Genomic DNA, 8115 nt, shown 5'->3' on the forward strand with positions numbered 1-8115 from the left:
CCAAGGAAATCTGCGAGGCGAGAAAAAAAAGCTAAAGTAAAAAAGATAAAGAACCTTATTGTATGGCCTAACAAATGCTTTTGTATTATTTTAGTTCTCATCTTAAACACCCTTATCCTGCATCATACACCAGCTGAGCTGTTAATAAATTCACCAAAAAAAAACAACAACAACCCCTTTTGGTCTTTTATAATTCTCAAAGATTTAATATCAAGTTTTTAACATTTTATAAAAGAGTTTTCTTTTTGTCTGTCACCTTAATTTAACAGCATGTGTTTGTTTTTTCCACAGGAAAACACAGAATCTCACAGCTTCAAAGAAGATCTTCTGACTTCACTGTCGAGTAAAATATGAATATACACTGTCTTTCTCACATTTAATATCCAATACATGGATTGTTAAAAGTCAGACCTTAGCGAACTGTAAAAAGGAAAAGTTTCACATTTAACAAGATACACTTATTTACTTTCTACAAAACATTTCTTCTTCTCGACTTCATAGGAGCAACAAATACCAGGAGAGAAGCCTTCAAATCAACACCCCACCTTTACCTCCTCGGACACAGTTTCTCACAGCAGGCAAGACATAATTCTTCCCCCCAAAATCCCCCCTTCCTCTTCCAAACCACACATCCTCCACTCTGTTTCACCACATTATCACAAGAACTGATTACAAAACCTCATTCCATCTGCCATTTGACATTAACCCAACATCTAAAGGGGAAAAGAGGATTATATTTGTGGCATCACATGCATTTTTCTTGACAAAAATATGACCCTTGATGACAGTAAAACTAGACATCATAATGGGCAGTGGAAACCACAGAAATTGCACTCAGATCCAAGAAAGAAGCACATACAGTATTTTAATCCAAACTGGGATTTCTGAACCACAGTTCATCAATGCATCATCAAATCAGTATACAAATAACTGCTAAAATGACAACTAATGACAACATACTTGTAATATGTAATGCACAAAGTTTCAGTTTTTGTCTAATGTCTACGGACACTGGAATTCTTTTGTTGAATTTCTGGCATAAGAGGGTGTTTCTTACAGTTTTAAGACAATGGACAACTCAAGTTGTGTACTTAAAGGGATAATTTGCCCAATTTTAATCCAGCTCTGTGTCATCTTTGTGTGGGCAGTGTGTTTGGCTTCTCTCGGGGGCGGCATGCACTGAGCTCAGACCAGCCAAGGTCTGCTGAGATCCGCCAAATGATGCAGAACGTCTGACAGATCTCAGCAGACTTCCGTTTTTTTGTGGTCAACTCATACAATAAAATAATCAAACTGCCATCACACTGTACATTATTGCTGCAATCTATCACCAAATCCCAACATTGGTACACTGTAACTATCAAATGTAATAATGAACTCTACCTTAATGAAATTTGTTGTTTCAGAGGCCCAAAGCTATGAGAACCTGGCTGAGGTACCTGAGTGCCAGAACATGCCTGACTCTGATCAGGACAGTCATGACTACGAGGAGGCCGTGCCTGACTACGAGCAGGACAAGCACGACTACGAGCAGGACAAGCACGACTACGAGCAGGACAAGCACGACTACGAGCAGGCCATGCCAGACTACGAGCAGGACATGGCTGAGCATTCTGACTATGTAAAGGTGGAGGATGAGGAGTTGATTCTTCCTCCTCCGTACAAGGACCCTGATCCAGCAGAAGACAACACTTCCACAGAGGACTACGATGACATTGTAGGTGAAGACCAGGGCGAAGAGGATTATGACGATGTGTTTTAAAACGACAAGAGAACACGACAAAGATTATTCTAAAAAGGACACTTTCAACTTTTTCTTATCTGGATCCTGCTGAGCAGAGAGATCAGAACAAAGTTACTTTGACCGGTTGTATTTTTTCATATTATTCATGACAAAGAAAATAAGTATTTTATATGTATTTGAAAGCACAAAGAACAGCACTGAAGTCGTATTCAGACAACAGGGGAAGAAAGGTTTGATTCATGTAACCTTTAGCTAATTATTTCAACTTTAACCAACATTGTTTACATGCTACAAACAGTCCATTTAAAGTTATTTAAGTGGTCATACTCGACAACTAACGAGCAGTTATTTGACATTTCTTGCATAGCTTAAATATTTGGTAATTATTGAAAACATGCGTTACGTATTTTTCTGGTTTAAAAACTTATATTTTAATCTGGATACTTAAAAGAAATATGATTTTTTTGTGAAATGCCATTTGAAAGAATAGATTGGTATTGAGAAAAATATGCTTATTTGCTTTTGTGCCGAGTTATTTAAAAAAAAAAAAATGTGCGTGCTAAATGTGAAGCTATTGAAATGGGAGGCAGATATCTTAGCTTCGCTAAAAGCAGAGAGAAAACAGCTAGCCTGGCTTTATCCAACGTGTTATATCTAATTAGTTAAAGTTTAGTTTATTAGTTTATATATATACTACAGATGAATATACACATAATCAATAAAAGAAGTGATGGAGAGATGCAAAAAAAAAAAAAAACAGGGGCTTAATCTGGGCACTCTCCAAAGCATAATCCAATTAAAGTAGAAAGAAACTAAAATAAAAAAGAGAAAAAGCCCAAACTAAAATTACAATCAAATAATCAAATCAACAGAATAAATAAGAAAGGTAAATTAATATTAGGAGTTACACGGGTTGTTTATAAAGACATCCCATGGGGATAACATTGCACAGACAAAAACAAACCTTTAACAGCTTTCTGAAATTGTAAAAGTGTTGGCTTTGAAAAATCTAATGGCAAAGCATTCCATATCACTGAACCTCTGTAATTTAAACCAAACTGAAGTTGAGATGTTTGACAGATAGGAAGTCTGAGTTTGTATTTATTTCGAGTGGCATAATTATGAAGTTGGTAATAGTAAAAAACAAGAGTTCATCATAGAATGAAGGAAGTATCTTGTTTAGAGATCTGTATACAAATAAAGCAATCTGTAGTTGATTGACTTGATGTGACAATGCCTAATCTTAAAAACAGGAGTTTAGAAGAATGATTTTTATGCACACAGTAGATGATTTGTAAATGCCCTTTTCTGAAGACAAAAAACAGGGACAAGTTTAGTGCTGCTGAGTACTTCCCCATACAGAGTTACAGTATGTATGTAAGGATAAACCATATAATAATTTAAAAGCATGGCAACCTCTGTGTTTATGGAACAGATGTTTCCCAAGATCCCAGCACTTTTTAGCAATTTTAGTTGTGACTGTAATTTTTCCAAGAAAGAATTGTACACCAAGAAGTCTTGTAGACTGAACTCTATTTATGATAGTATTATTTATATGTATATATGAAGACTGATCAGCATTTCTTTGTCGAACACCAAAGTAAACATAACATGATTTCTTAACATTAAAAGATAATTTGTTCTTGAATGAGTTCTTGATTTAATACTTTCACTATTTCATCAGGGTCTTTATGGGAATAAAAAACAGCAAATAATACCTTATACAGTTTGTCTGATACATAGATCATTAATATAGATTAAAAATAATAATGGCCCAAGAACCGATCCTTGAGGTACACCACAAAAGAACAATTGCTATCATTGATAGAGATAAACTGTTTCCTGTCTTTCAGATAACTTGAAAACCAGAGTGATGTGGATTTCTTTTTATCCATACACAAAATGTAAAAGCTGATTTTTGTAATATCATATATGTTTCTTATTATAACCAAATCACATGAGGTCCAGAACCAACAATGATTCATCCTACTGGTCCAACAGGTATTGTTTATTCATCTGTGCCATAGAGCTCCATTGTTGTCCAAAATATTAAAAACATATTAATGACCCACACTGTTGCACTGGGTGACATGTTCCTTCTTTACAATTAACACTATGCTGTAGTTTATTTTAAGTCATGTGTAATAATCCTTAGTTGAAAAAAGTCCCCAATAAATGTGAAGTTTACCTCTGTTTAAGTTAAGTTTGCTTAAACTACAGAAATGTAATTTTTTTTTGACATGAATTTTTAAAAATGTAGATCTTCAGTAGCCTAGAAACAAATGAAGGCTGTGAGGCACAGACAGGGTAGGGCAATCAGAAAGTACTAGATGACATAATGTATTGTTGGTTTTAGGGATTTGTTGACAATAAGAAAAATATAGCATGTCACTGAAATGTCAGCTTACAGAGTTAAATGCTATACATTCGTCATTACAACGATTAGGGTTACGACCCTAACCCTAACCCTATTACATCTAGCTAGACTATCTGTTCAATCTGAGTTTTCAGTTGCACGACTAAAACAACTTTTGAACGTACACACGTTCCACCAAAACAAGTTCCTTCACGAGACTATTTTGCAGCGGCTTCGTGCAGTGGCCATGACGATTGTGATGAAAGAAATCCCAATAAACAAGACCACGTTTTTCTCCCATCCCGGAATGCTGTGTGGAGTAGCCAGACCCTCCTCCGCAGCATGTGGAGGAGGGTCTGGCAAAGCAAGACTACTTTGCACCTGATGCCATTGAGCCTTACTTACATTTAGATAATCCATAATCCATTTATTTAGATAAGGGCCATCTCCTCTTGTAGATTTGCTCCTAATGATTGAGTCTGTACCTCTTGCACAAAGAGACAAGTTTCCTCTTGACAGCAACTTTTCTCTCCAACACCATGGCACAAATTGGAATTGCTTTGAAAGGGAAGGTTTTATTTTACCTTTCACTGATTATCCAGAAGAGTACACATCATAAGAAACTGTCTATGTGTTTCCCATACATTTTTCCATTTATTGTTAATTGACAATGAACTTAGCATGTATTTTCACATTTAAAACTCTCCTGGACATAAACCAATCCAATACATTTGCATACACACTGGATTGTGAATGCTGGCTCACTGTCATGACGTGATGGGACTGAGTCTTCACTTGTGCTTTTCCTGCTGTGAAAAAGGTCTGTTGCTTTCTTTTCAAGAGCGTCTTTCAAAGCCAGAAGACTATTTAAAACATGTCAGTGCTTAAAACCAATATTTTTAATATCCTTTATTTTACAATAACTAATGCATGCTCTCCTCTGGTGTAATCTGCCCCACTGTCTTTTCGGCTTGTTCTTTCAGTTCCCTTTAGTTAGTAAAACCTCTCGGAAGGGTATTTCATCATACATCCATTTCATTAGCATTACATCAATAAAGTATCTATCTATCTATCTATCTATCTATCAGGCTGAGACTCCTCAACTCATCTTCAACTTCACACTCAGCCATAGAAAAAGTTTTTGTTTTTGTTTGTTTTAAGGGACTACAGCTGCAACCCACAACCCTGTGTTGTACAATGACAATAAGTTAACCTTTAACCTACTGTTTAGTGTAATGTACAGAAATGCATCATATTCCATAAGATCATCATATGTTTGTAGTGTCGCCGTCCTGTGAGAACCACGTAGCATTAAAAAGTCAACTTTTGTTTGTTTTTAGCTTACTGACGATGCATTTTCCAGCTGATCCAAGAGGCTTTTTAAAGACTTTGTTTAGCTTAAGAAGTAGGAAAAAACATTCAACACATAAAGGATTTCAACAATTCTGATTTAAAATCACTTAATTTGGAGATAGGAAAAGTGTACAAAAAATTATAATCAGAAACAATATAGTAAAGTACAAGTACTTTGAATGTGTAAATGTACTTACAGTCCACCACTGTGCGTGAGGTTGATAAAAAATACCCACAGATTGAAAATACCACCTCATCCAGACTTAAAGAGAGCTTGAGAGTCTCTTAAAATGATGATTCACATATTCTGAGAGAGGACGGTGTTTTAGACACTATAGTCTTGACAACAAAAACCTTGGATTGATTAGAAAGTTATTACTTTCTCGTCACTTTTGACTATAGTCCATGACACAGTTCCTCAATCCACAATAAAGAACAAGCACCTTGTCCTCTGAAACCAGAGTTTATGCATCTGACCGCTGTATGAAAACAATTACAGAAGCAGTCAGCAGAAGTGGTCATGTGGCTATGTATCATGCTGCTAACAGTACAGTAAGAAGGAAAACAAGAATTCATTTCCTGACTTCTAAGAAGTCAAACGTGCTGTCAAAGGCAGTTACAGCACAAAGTGTGGGGACTTCTAATAATATGAGATCAGTGGTGGCATAATCAGATCCTAATTAAGTAAAAGTACAAATAAACTATTGTAAAAATGCATACCTTGTAAACATATTCCATTTACAAGTAAAGGTCCTGCATTCAAACTCACAGTTCGGTCAAAGTACATACGTAATATTAGCCAAATAAAGTTTCAAAGTAAAAGTATTTGTTCTGCAGAAAAATATGACCCATTGTGATTCATTGTTAATACTGATGCATCCAGTGATGCATCAATGTGTAAGTAATATTTTACTGTTGTAGCTGGTTGAGGTGGAGCTTGTCTTTCTTTTTTATATATGCCTAGGCTAAATTTCTCTTACCGGTCAATGTAAGGATCTCAATTTCTATAAAGCCAACAAAAGGTTTAGTCAACTGAAATTACAAACAAATGCTTGTAAATGTCAAATGTAACTGTTGTAAATGAAAACATTTTGGTCCAGATGCCCCGATGAATTAAAGTGCAAAAACGGCAAAGCAATTTTGATGCTGGAGGAGGATTTTTCCACAACCCAGCCTCCCAAATGTTATTCTTATTAATGGCTTATAAATGATCTATAAAGGACTAGTAGTGGTTTACTAACATTCATTTTTAACCTTACTTCACACCAGTTGTCTTGGGGTGCCCCCGGTGGCAGCAGGTCCTTTAGCAGACTTTTAGTAAGTTTATAGGCTACTCTATTCTTATGCCTCAGGCAAATAACGGGGCAAAAATCTATACAAAATAATTTGGACTCTGTTTAATCTGGATAATAATACCTCCAGTGACCACATGATAATATCCTGTCATTCATTAGTCACTGCTTCACTTGGCCCTGAGAAGTTTAATGGGTACAAGTGGGTTTGAATGCTTCAGTTTAGGGTTTAGTAAACTGATGACAAAAAGGGCTCATCAAAGAGACGGGGAAAGCCAACAACAACAAAAAGGCACAAAAAGTAAGTGAAAGTCTTTGAGAAATTTGGGCACAAAACAGTCCGAACGCATTAAGGTCATTGAAGTTAAAGGGCAATTAAAGCTTTAGTGCGTAACTGTTTTGTAATAATGAACGTCCGTCACATTCAAGGCATTGCCAAATGAGTTGACGCAAATCTAATTAAGACTATCGGCTCCACAAAACTCTCTCTGAATTTCTCAGCATGGCTGTGTTTAGAAATTGGTGTCGTCTGTCAACTTTTGCGCGCAGAAACTCGAGTAAAGATAACTACCTCTTCTGAAGAGTCCATGTTTTTTTAATCCTCCGTGTCCTCCTTGGCTACTAGCAACTGCGTGGAGGAGGGGTGGGGGGGAAGCACGATCACGGAATGTTTGTATCATGTGGATGCACTGACAGAATTGTTGTCATTACTTAGAATTCCTCATGGGGGCGACAGAAACTACGCACTATAGCTGACCACAATTAAAGATTATTTTTGCACTCAACACTTTCTGTTTCAGTTATAATTATTGACAATACATTACACACAAACAATTCTATTTTCGTATAAAGAGGTTCTGATAAAGAGTAACTGTTGTTTTTGTTGTTGTTATCAATGAATGGCTCTCAGACTTTTAAATTATAGAAGAAATTTAATAATTTGTCATAAGAACTTCAAATTTGAAAAAAACGGAAGTCAAGCTAGAGCTAAATGTGCTGGCTTGAAACAGACCAAAAGTGACAGTCGTTCACTTTTTGAATAGAAAAAAACTCACATTAGCATGAACGTTATTATTAGATAGTATTAATTGATTAGAAAGAGACAATACAGTTAGAAAATATAAAATAAAAAGGAATATTGATGCATACATTTCTTTTATTTCATTAGTGTTATAAATTGAGTAATAAGCCTTTGAGGGCAGTTTGTGCCACAGCTGGGTGAAAATATAAATAATGAAATGCCTCACAGGACCTTTATTAACACTTTTACAGCAACAAATAAAAATGTGCAAATCCTTGAATAGGGAGAACATATGCAAAAAGTGCATGTTTCTAATGCTAACTTGCTAGAGACAGTATTGCACTATTAG

The sequence above is a fragment of the Perca flavescens genome, chromosome 13 (genome assembly GCF_004354835.1).
Source record: "Perca flavescens isolate YP-PL-M2 chromosome 13, PFLA_1.0, whole genome shotgun sequence".
In the NCBI taxonomy this organism is placed as follows: domain Eukaryota; kingdom Metazoa; phylum Chordata; class Actinopteri; order Perciformes; family Percidae; genus Perca; species Perca flavescens.